The sequence below is a fragment of the Dasypus novemcinctus genome (assembly GCF_030445035.2).
Source record: "Dasypus novemcinctus isolate mDasNov1 chromosome 19 unlocalized genomic scaffold, mDasNov1.1.hap2 SUPER_19_unloc_1, whole genome shotgun sequence".
Lineage (NCBI taxonomy): Eukaryota > Metazoa > Chordata > Mammalia > Cingulata > Dasypodidae > Dasypus > Dasypus novemcinctus.
Genome location: NW_026688134.1, coordinates 808,867 through 820,647, shown reverse-complemented (window position 1 = coordinate 820,647; position 11,781 = coordinate 808,867). Strand labels below are relative to the sequence as shown.

The following is an 11,781-nucleotide window of genomic DNA, read 5'->3' as shown; positions in this document are numbered from 1 at the left end:
GGCTTCCTGCCCTTTCTCCCTGCTGGTAGTGGAGTAGGAGCCAAGCACCAAAGTAATTGGTGCTTTAAGCTGTGGAGGCTCAAGCTGCCTTCATTGTCCCAGGGACCAAAGAAGCTTCTCCCAACTTTGTCCTTTGCCAGAGGTAGGGATAGCATCACAGCTGTGTGGAATAATCCAAGTCATGCAAGCCTAGATTGTAGTTGCCCAGAGAGACTGATGAAACTTCACATCCCTCTCTCCCCTGCCTGGGGTAGGGATGGAGCTGCAGGTGTGCAATCTATATAGTGCGGGTCCAAGATGACCGCAGTTGACCCAGTAGACTTCTGATGATTCAGTTTGTGCCCGCCAAAGGTAACCACAGTTAACCTGGATAGGCTGATGCAGGGCTTACCAGCCTCGTCCCTGCCAGAGGTGGGCCTGAGGCCTAGGCTAGGGCTGCAGGCTGATCTGGGTCAAAGACATCAGTTCCTACCCACACTGCAATTTTCTTTCAGTCAGCTGGGTTTCCCCTCATGCTGGGGTGTAGTCAAAATGGCAGCACAGCCTTTTTCCAGCTTGGGCAGATTCATACCCCAGCTGTTCCCAGGGTTATATTTAAGCCAGCTGAGTCTACCAATCAGTAGCCAAAATCAGCAGCCAACCATCTCCTCCCCTGTTTTGGGGAAATGGAGCTTCCAATTCCAGCCACAGAATAGCTCCTGGGGCGGTTCGTGCTACCAGAGTAGGATAATCACCAGTCTCCAAGGCTTGTACAGGTCCCCACAGCTTCTACACTCCATGCCTCCCTGTTCCTGCTTTCCTAACTTGCCCTTGGAGGTCTTGTTCAAATCCTTCCTCCATCTGTCCTTCTAGGACTAACCCAGCTGAGTGGCATCTCTTCCCTCCTCTGTGCTCCAGAGCGTTCCTTTGCCTCGGCACCTCTCATGATAGTTGGTTACAGGTTTAGACTTGGAAAGATGCTCATGGTCTAGCAGTTTAAAACCTTATCTTTCAACTGCTTTTTCATTCAAATGAAATTTTATTCCATGTTGCAATATTAAAAAAATAGAGAGGAGGTGGGGTTAGGAGAGTAAAAACTTGATTGCTTGTTTTTCCCTCTGGAGTACTGAGGTACTTTGGGAAACCACTTGGGTCTTGGGGAGTATATTAAAGATCACCCATGTCTGAGCCTCATTTCATGAGGTTCAGATGAGGAAACTGAGACTCAGAGAGGTGAAGTGATGTGTCCATCCACTGAGTAGTGTCGACCACCACCTCTGTGTCAGGTGCAGTGCCAGATCCTGGGGATAGTGAACAGAATGGATGTGCCCCTGCCCCCATGAGTTGTTATTCCAGCTAGGGAGACAGTGAATAAGTAAACATAGACAAAATGATCACAGGTTGTGATAAGAGCTAAGAAGGAACCCAAAAGATGCTAAAAATCCTATGAGCTCCAGGAAGGCCTCATGAGGTGACCTTTGTTCTGAGTCCCAGAGTAAGAAGAAACCAGCTATAAGAGCAAGGTGGAGCACTTCTGGCAGAGGGAACAGCAAAGGGCAAAGGTCCCAAGATGGGAAAGAGCTTGACATGCAGGATGTCAACAGGATCATGAGCCAAGGAGAGGATGGCAAGTTCTGAGGTTGGAGAGGCACACAGGAACAGATCCTACAGAGCCTTGTTTGTAGCTGCAGGTAAGAGTCTAGATTTTATTCTCAGTGAGATGGAAAACCATTGAAGGGATTTAAGCAGGGGAGTGACAAGATCTGATTTCATTCCCCCTGTTATCTCTCTCCTTGAAGAGGTGGACGGGCATCAGTCTTCTATTTTTCACGATTGCAGAGGAGGTACTTGAGTGCTGAGAGCTGGAAGTCAACAAGGGTTTTTAAACCATTTTCTATGTAGCTTCCCATCTTCTACACCAGTGTTTCTTAACTTATTTTGGATTTAGAACCCCTTCAAGTGTCTGATCAGAGCCAAGGACCTTTCTTGAGAAACATTCATGTGTGCTATGGTGTTCATAAGAATTCATGAATGCCCTGAAGCCCATCCTAGGCTTCTACAGCGGGATCCCCTGCTGTAGAAGCTGTTGTCTGGATAGGTTTCCACAGAAAACCAGTGCCTTAAATGGTGATGATTGTTATCCAGGATTGAGAGTCAGAATAGCTTGATATCTTTAAACCCCAGTTTTCATTCTGGGCTGATGCATATGTTATAGTAGGACTTTAAGAATTAAATGAGATAAGATGGAAACCTGCCTATCTCAGAGGTGCCTGGTTGATATTACTTTCCCTCCTTCCTTGGAGAGAAAGAAAATACCCTTTGTGAGTCAGAATCACACTGTTTTAAAGAACCTGGGCTCTCGTGGTAGATAGATAGGGATTGAATCCCAGCTCTATATTTTACTCGCAAGAGAACCCTGGACAAATAATTTATCCTCTCTGCACCTCAAGTTTTCTCATGTGTAGAATGGGGATAAATATGTAAAAACACCACATACTTCCTGGCACCTGGCAAGACAATTAGTTTCTGCTAATTTTGGTAATGATGACATGAACTTGATGCCTTCTTGGGGAAGGAAGAGCAAAGCTTTAGGACAAATTGAAATATATTCTTGATGCTAAGGAGGTTAAATTTGGGGGGAGCTCTGCTGTTCTGTTGAAAACCCTCCCAGAGTGTTGGCTAATTAGAATTACCTTAGCTAAAGATGATCTGATGCTCTTGAAATTCATGTCCCTTGCACACCTCTACCAGCTTTCTGAACCAGGGAAAATCAGAGTGGAGAACAAAATTCCTCAGACATGAGAGATGGAACTGTTCCCTACTAGGTATACTTGGTAGCATGGAAAAGCTACAGCACCAGGAAGAAGCATAAAGACCAATGAAATGAGGCCAGTGCATAATGCAAGAGCAGGCTTCCTCCCTAACTTAATTCTATTTTGTTAAGTAATGAAGGAATAAAAATTCAGGATGGTGGAAGATGAGATTTGTGACTCTTTTTGATCAAATGCCTATTGCTGTCAGTTTCAGCCAAACAGGTTTCTTCATAAACAGATAAATAAATCAGATGTCAATGGGAAATGAAAAGTCATGGTCAAGAATGAAATGAGATATCAGTCCCAGCCGTGTTGTTCATTTGGGGCATCTCTGATGGAGAAGTCACACCCAGGCTGCAGCAGGAGCCCCAAAGTGGCCAGCTTTGTGCTTACTATAGACTGAGGATCCAACCCTGATAAGCAGTCCTTTATTAGGGAGCACTGCCTGCCTACGTCAGGATTGTCCCGGGGATTGTGAAAAGCCAACAACTGATCCTCCATCATGAATGCTCCACTTGAAGGATTTGCTGGGCCGTGTGGATAATAATTTATGGGGAATCATTAACCTAATGATATTGGTTCTCTATAAACTGCTTTGTCTGTCTCAGGGAAAATGGATTTCATAAATCTAGGTGGCAAATTCTGAGCAACTCATGGAAGCCTTGTCGGTAGAGTGGGGATGGGTCACCAGACAGCAAAACTGTGTGTTCTCGGCTTGGACAAAGGGCCTTGAAGTTGTCCCTTCATTTTCTTTTAACTGTCAGTCCAGATAGTCACTCAGATGGAAGCAGGATGTTCTCAGGGTTAAAAAGTACAGGAGAGAAAAGGGTGTGTGGATTCCCCTTGTTTTGAGCTTTAGCTCCTGCATGCAACCTGGTCTGTGGACTCGGGAAAAGGAAAGAAGCTGGTGTTCCCTGTGTGAGGAATTCCTTGGCCACAGAAATCACATCTTTCCACATCTGGAAAAGAATCAACCTTGTTTAATCAGGTGAGTTTCTACATCTTCCTTGTGCTAGGCTGGAGGTTTCACCGCTTTGCACAAGAATGTCAGGGAAGCCTCTGAGCATGTGACTTAAGAGACTGAAAAGGAAATGGACCCAGCCATGCTAGATCTTGGAGAAGGGCATTTTGGAATAGAAGAAAGAGTAGGGCAAGTGCACAGACCCTGAGATGGTAGCAAGCTTGGCCTGTTTGGGGAACAGAAAATTTATTACTCTAGTCTTGGTGGGTAGGTATGTTTATCCCATTTGAGAGATGAGGAAACTGAGGCCCAAGGCAATTAGGTATCTCCATCCTGCCCCATCCTGTCCTAGAAGATGGGTGAGCTGGGGCTTGCAGCTGATGTTGATGGATGCCAGCTTGTATACCACTAGGCCAGGCATCAGAAAACTGTGGCTCAGAAAGCAGATGTTGGCTCAAGTGATAGAGCATCCGCCTACCACATGGGAGGCCCAGGGGTCAAACCCAGGACCTCCTGACCCATGTGGTGAGCTGGCCCATGCGCAGTACTGATGTCCACAAGGAGTGCAGTGCCGCTCAGGGGTGTCCCCCACGTAAGGGAGACCAACACGCAAGGACTGAGTCCTGTAAGAAGAGCCACCCCCTGCGAAAAAAGTGCAGCCTGCCCAGGAGTAGCACCACACACACAGAGAGCTGATGCAGCAAGATCAACAAAAAAGAAACGCAGTTTCCCAGTGCCACTGACAAGAATACAAGCAGACACAGAAGAACATACAGCGAATGGACACAGAGAGCAGACAACTGGGGTGGGGGTGGGGAGGGCAGGAAGGGAAGAGAAATAAATAAAAAATAAATAAATCTTAAAAAAAAAAAAGAAAAAGAAAAGAAAACTATGGCTAACGTCCCAAATAGGGCTGGCACCTGCTTTTGTGGGTAAAGTTTTATTGTAACACAGCTATTCATTTATGAATTGTCTGTGACTGTATTCATGCTACAGTGACAGAGTTCAATACTTGCCATAGAGATTATATGGCCTGAAGAGGGAAAATATTTTCTGTTTGTCCTTTTATGGGTAAAGTTTGCCAAGACCTCCCTTCACTAGGCAATAATGCCTCTCTTACCTTCTTTTGCCCTTAATGGGAACAAGAGACAGTTAATATAGCCCCTGGGTGTATGCATGTCCAGTCCATTCTGTGCATCCCAGAAGGAAAAGCAACACCTCTGAAAATTACTTTCATAAACCAGGGAAGAGAGCTGGTTGAGGGAAGGAAATTCCCTTTCAAATGGGCAGAAGTTATTGATATCCAAGGAGAAGCATGTGATTCTTAGGCTCCTGGGGTTATCTCTAGTATGGCCAATACAGGATAGCTACTTTAAATCATACTGGGTAAGAAATAGTGTTTGGGTTGAGCAAGCCAGACAGTGTCTCCAGCAGCAGCAGCTAGGTCTGTGGGGTCTATCCCTGCACACAACACATGCAGCATCTTGACATTTCCCCCAAATATTGTTGGGAGTTGTTTCACATTACAGAAGCCACCCTCTTTTACTTCCCAAGGCAGGCTGATAGGGAAGCTGTGATTTTCCCCAAATGCATAGGAGCAAGGCTGAATTACTGGGTGGACTGAGGGAGAGTGTAAACTATAATGTGAACCATTGACCATGTGGTGCAGCAGTGCTCAAAGATGTGTTCACCAAGTGCAATGAATGTCCCATGATGATGGAGCAGGTTGTTGTTATGGGAGGAGTGGGGTGAGGGGGGTGGGGGGGTTAATGGGGACCTCATATTTATTTAACATAACATTTAAAAAAAATAAAGACAAAGAAATTAAAACAAATAAATGCATTAAATAGTAAAAAAAAATAAAAATATAGATACCTGTCCCATAGCGAAGGCCTTGTTTAGCAGAGGGTTCTCTCTCCTGCCCTCTGCTGGTGTTATAGCACCGAATAAGGAGGAGAAAGCATAGATTGAAAGAAAACCCATCTCTGCATGTACTGGCTATCCTGATTTCAAAGCAAGCTGTGTAACTCTTCTTCGTCTCAGCTCCTCATCAGTAACATGGAGATATTAGCCCCCGCCGTTGGTAAGATTAAGTTAAATGAGAAATAATAAAGCACCTGGCACTTTTATGGCAAAGGCTATGAGTAGGTCCTCATTACTCATTCGTCCTGACTTCTATAATAAGAGAATCTCTGAATTTGAATTAGGACTAAGGACTGTATTTCCCAGTCTCCCTAGCTGGACATGATTATATGAGTAAGTTAACAGCCAATGAGATATAAAAGTAAGTGAATATAAGAGAATACTCTTTCTTTTACTTATTCCCAAAGACTAGGATGGTATATATGATGGCTGGAGTGGGAGCACCCATTTTGAACCATGAAGTGAAAGGATTCTGATGAGGTAGAAATCAACAAGCCAGAAGGACCCTGGGTGTCTGAACTGCTCAACCCTAACTATTGAGCCATTTAAAATTGGGGGGCTTTCTTTTTTTGGAGATTAATTTTCTCAGAATTAATCCTGACGTAGTGGTTATGTGACCTTGAACAAGTTTTCTTCTCTCGGACCCTCAGAACCCTCATCAAAAGATGGGTATAAAAATCTCAACCCTCAGGGAAATGGACTTGGCCCAGTGGTTAGGGCGTCTGTCTACCACATGGGAGGTCCGTGGTTCAAACCCCGGGCCTCCTTGACCCGTGTGGAGCTGGCCCATGCACAGTGCTGATGCGCAAGGAGTGCCGCGCCACGCAGGGGTGTCCCCCGCGTAGGAGAGCCGCACGCGCAAGGAGTGCACCCCGTAAGGAGAGCCACCCAGCGCAAAAGAAAGTGCAGCCTGCCCAGGAATGGCGCCGCCCACGCTTCCCATGCCGCTGACAACAACAGAAGTGGACAAAGAAACAAGACGCAGCAAATAGACACAGAGAACAGACAACCGGGGGAGGGGGGGTGAAGTAAATAAATAAATAAATCTTTAAAAAAAAAATCTCAACTCTCAGAAATTTTGTGAGAATTAAATGACATAGTGTGGTGGTTTTCTGCTGCCTTCAAAATGTTTTTATCACACCTTATTGCAGTGTCTGAATTAATAGGTCTAGGGATGTGCATTTTTGTCAAGTCTCCTAGGTGATGTGATGCTGAGCCAATTTGAGGAAGCACAGAGACAAGAGATTCAACCTTTTTCTCTGCTTTCAAAATTACAGCAAACAAAATGAGATGTGGTGTGCACACATCTCACAAAGAGGCTCACCCTCTCAGAGGCGGTATTGCAATGTCACCGGCCTTTTGCAAACACCCCTCAGCCCCGACAGCATGGCATGTGCCATCAGCAACCACCAGCTGCTCCATCTGAATCATTTGCCTTGATTTCTGTTTAAAATGCAATGGCGTCTGTGGATTATAGCTCTCTGGTTTACATGCTCCTGATGGATCTTTTAATCTAATTACGGGAAAGCATAGATTTTTCCCTTGGGGCTTTCAGCTGCAAAGAACTCTGATTTTAGCCATAGTGTTATGGCCAAGAGGCTGGCTTTTGGGTCAGGAAAGCCTGATGCTGGCTCTGTGAACCTAGAGAGATCACTTGACCTCTGTAAAGACACAGTTCCCACTTTTGACTGAGCCAAGACCTTTGCACGCACAGAAAATCTTCCAACAATCTAATGAGGTAGGTGGCTTCATCATCCCCATTTTATAGGTGTGAAAACTGAGGCTAAGAGGCTAACCAACTCACCAGATCTCACAACTAATAAGTGGTATGCATTTGATAGAACATCTGTCTGATGGACTGTTCTGAGGATGAAACAACTGAGTGATTTCAAGGCCGGTACACAGGAAATGCACCACTTACTGTTTTAACAGCAGCTGCTTGTTATTGTCATGCTAACTGGTATTGCTGTTGATGGAGAAGGCAGGGGAAGCAAGGAGCATGGGGCTGCACCCTGAGAAGCAGCACTCCTGTTGCAGGTTAAGAATCCCTGATTGGCCAATCGTCAGATCCTTCAGGCCACCCAGAATTGTCTGTCTTGGTGTGGACATGAGTTGTTTCAGGTGACGGACATGTCATCACATTCCATCTCCTGACCCTAAAAGGCTTGGCAGTGGAGACCCTGGTTTCTCGACATCCTCCTCAGTTGCCTTGTTTGTTTCTTTTCAGGCACATTGGATTCCCCTTGTTGATTCAGACATGTCCATTCTCTCTTTGTTGCTTATTTTCTAGTCAGGAGTCTCAGGGGAGGAAAAGAGAAATACTGGGAGAGGGACTCTGAAGAAAGAGTGGGGACCTCAGAGGACCTAGTCATTTCCTGTCTTTCTCTATGAAAAGTTTCAAAGTTGAAGGAATGTTACAATGAAAGACCATAAACCCACCACCTAAATCCTACCATTAGTATTTTACTATACTTGCTTTAACATACCTATCTATTTATGATGCATTTCAATATAAATTTCAACCATGAGTAACAAATACTGCAGCACTTTCCTTTTTTAAGCTTCAGAATCATTTGTGCAAATGAAACCTGTCCTGTTGCATTTTTTAAGAACACTGAGCCCCTAGATGGACGTGGATGTGAGCATCTAGGACCTTTCACAACTGAACCACCTTCTCATCTTCTAAGTCCCCAGGACTTAAGACTTCAGAGAGTATAATTGTAAAATCATTACTGTGGTCCAAACTGCTCATTTTGTGAAAGAGGCTTGGTGAAGGGAAGGGACCTGTCCGAAAGCATTCATTCATTCATCAAATATTTGTTAAGCACTGACTTATTGGAGGTCACTGTCCCCTTTAATAATTTGGTAGACGTAAAGGACCTTCCTCTGGAAAAATGCACGTATGAACCTCCAAGGACCCAGTGGACTAGGGCTGGATCTTTCAGCCATGTGGCCTCCCTAATATGCAAGGTAGAGGGGAGGGTTGCTGATCTGAAGGTCACTCAGGCTCCTTGCTGATGAGAATGTGAGATGAGAGATGGAGAGAAAAGAGAAAGGGGACAGAGAGTTAAGAGAAAGAGAAAACAGAAAACAGAAAAGAAATACAAAGAGATATCAAAGAGATTGGAGGTAAGATGAGAGAGACATGGAGAGAGAGCAAGAGAAGCCTCCCTCTTGCAGGAGACTTTGGTCTGGCAGGGAGGAGCTGGGCTCACTTGGAAAGCAGCTGCCTGTCTAGCCTGCTCCTAGCCCTCCTCTGAACCATGCACACACTGCCAGCTTCCTGCAGATGCCAAAGTAAATATTGTCAGGAGAGTGCTTGAAGCCTGTAAGGAGGGAAGAGAATGCCATCTCCAGTAGCAGCCCAGCCACTGCTGAGTTCTCAGAAGCATCCTCAATTTCTCAACTCTCTCCATCTTCCATCTACACTTACCTCCCTTGAATCTAGGGGCTCCCAGGGAAAGTGGACTTGTCAATGGTAGAGGCACTGACCTGTCACTGGGGGGCTCTGCTCCAAAGGGCAGAGGCTGAGATAGCAGGTGTTTCTTGGCAGCCCTAAGTGAGACACATGGAGAGAAGGTGTCAGGGTTCAGGAGACCATGGGGATATCCCACAGCCTGGGACCAGGATCCAAATTCCAGAAAAACAGGTGAGATCAGGGGCAGTAAACAGGCTTCTGGTCTGAGGAGCTCTGCCCTCTCAAGCTGAAAAGCACAGAGGATGGAAGAAAGGGATAGAATGTAAGAGCGGTAATGAGAGAGCAAGAAAATAAGGAAGAATCATGAAGGACAGGGAGGTAGTTAAGACTTGAGCTGTGGAGTTCTTCCATCCTTCCACCCATCTATCCATTTATCTGTCCATCTACCTACCTGTCCATCCAGTCATCCACCCATCTGTCCATCCATTCACCCATCCATGCATGCATCCACCCATTCATTTATTCATCCATCCATTCATCCACTCATCCTAGGCAGGTAAAGTGCCTCATCACTCTATCCATCTCAGTGTTTTTTAAATCATCAACGAATATTAAACAACCTAAATGGTCCACCAAAGGGAATTGGTTAAATAAATAGAAATATGGAAAAATGGGACTAGTATGCATAATCCTGCAAAATAAATTACCAAAAGCAATGCAAAATGTTGCTGGAGTCTCTCAGAGAACATCAAAAGGGACTCAATTTTGTAATCCTTAGCAACTCTTCCCCAAAAACTCTTTTTCCATTACTGTTTTTTCATGTCCCTGCAGTTTTCCTGAACCACTCCCTGTCCATGCTTCTTAGGATCTTGACTCTCTCCCCCTAGCCATTTCTTTCCATCTTTTTTTTTTTTCTTTTTACAAGACCAAGAATCCACTGTCCTCATATATCTAATTTTTTCTATACCCAGTTTTGCATCATGAAAGCTCTGGAACCAAGATAAATAAGACAGAATTCTCCCTATTGTGGGTAAGGAGAATGCTAAACAAGCAACCACGGAATTATCTTCAGCAGGTCGAGGAAGGGAAAGTTATAAACAATCAAATGTGTTTTTGTTTTGTTTTTTGTCCTCCATCATGCTTACATTTTAAAAACTTAGTTATTTTTGAAGAAAGTATCTTTCATAAAATGTGTGACAAAATGGCAGTCCTGTAGCCACATGAGCATGTCAGGAATCCTCTCTGATTTTTAAGGCTCTCGGGATAGATGTTTCTGAACTAGAGAAAGAATTCTGAGAAGATATGAAGTTAGTTGCCCTACCATTGGCTTTGAGAGAGAGTTGGAAAGAGCCATGTCCCAGACTGCTTCCCTCCCTTTGGAAGAATTGAATGGGAAGAAGTTTTCCTGGGTTTGGCTTCTAGATGAATGAAAATGAATCATTTTCCTGTGGCACCTGCTACAGGAAGGAGGGGCTCCGTGATCTTTTCTCTATTCAGAATCAATTTAACAAGTTATTGACATCCCTGGGTGGAGGGAAGTGAATGAAGCCAGATTGACTCAGCAAGCTCTAAGGAAGACTGCAGTTTCTATTTCAAGCAGTTGCTGGGGAAGGGTGCTCAATGGTTTCATCCACATCTGTCTTGGGGAAGGTCTGAAAAGTGGGGTTTTAAGACGTGTTTCTATTGGAAGTATACCAGCTCTCTTCTTTTGGCATCTAATCCCATTTCATGCGGCTTGGTTGGGGGCTGACTCCCCACTCCCACCAACCACAACTGTGGACATGTAGCCATGTGTAGTTAATCAGGATGTCTCATCCTCTGGTTGTAGTGACTGATTAGATGGTGAGTTCAAGAACCACGGTGGGGAGGTTGATGTGACTCAAGCGATTGGGCTCCCGTGTACCATATGGGAGGTCCAGGGTTCGATTCCTGGGGCCTCCTGGTGAAGGCAAGCTGGCACGCACAACATTCTAGCCTGAGTGGAGTGCTGGCCCACTCAGAGTGCTGACCTGCGTGATGAGCTGGCCCAAGTGGAGTGCTGACCCATGCAGGAGTGCTGGCCTGTGCAGGAGTGCTCGCCCGCTCAGGAATGCTTGCCCGTGCAGGAATGTTGGCCCGCATAGCAAGCTGGCCTGAGGGGAAAGCTGGCACAGCAAGATGATACAACAAAAAGAGACACAGGGGAGGGAGAGACAAAAAGAGATGCAGCAGGACCAGGGCGCTGAGGTGGCACAAGAGATTGAGCACCTCTCTTCCATTCCGGAAGATCCCAGGATCGGTTCCTGTTGCCACCTAAAGAGAAGAGAAGCAGACACAAAAGAATGTACAGCAAATGGACACAGAGAGCAAACAACAATGGGAGTAGGGGGTAGATAAATAAATAAATAAATCTTAAAAAAAAAAAAAAAAGATCCAAGCTGGCCAGTCAGAACCTCTGTAGCAGTTTGATGTAATTGATGAATTCCAAAAAGAAATATTGGATTATACTTGTAATCTGATCTGTACCTGGGCATGATTGAGTTATGATTTAGGGTGTTGAGTCCCCACCCCTTGTTGGGTGGGGACTCATGGATAAAAGGCATGGCAAAGAACAGAGCTGAGAGCTTTTAATGTTGGAGTTTTGATTTTGGAGTTTGATGCTGGAGACTTAAACTGGAGCTCTGGGAAGTCAGCACACAGAAGAAAGA

The 11,781-nt window shown here is 45.2% G+C and overlaps 1 long non-coding RNA gene across 4 annotated transcripts in view; it reads left to right on the top strand.

Annotated features, from left to right (window-relative positions):
• Window positions 1-1,198: 1,198 nt before the first annotated feature.
• Window positions 1,199-11,781, top strand: part of LOC101413383 (uncharacterized) — a 159,405-nt gene continuing 148,822 nt past the window's right edge. Inside the window, exons 1-2 of one of the 4 annotated variants that reach the window (XR_011648166.1) lie at window positions 1,199-1,670; window positions 3,652-3,780. This is a non-coding gene — a long non-coding RNA (uncharacterized lncRNA). Of the gene's footprint in view, window positions 1,671-2,043; window positions 3,781-11,781 lie in introns of those variants that run through there. The other 3 variants (XR_011648165.1, XR_011648164.1, XR_011648162.1) reach the window with 3 other exon arrangements.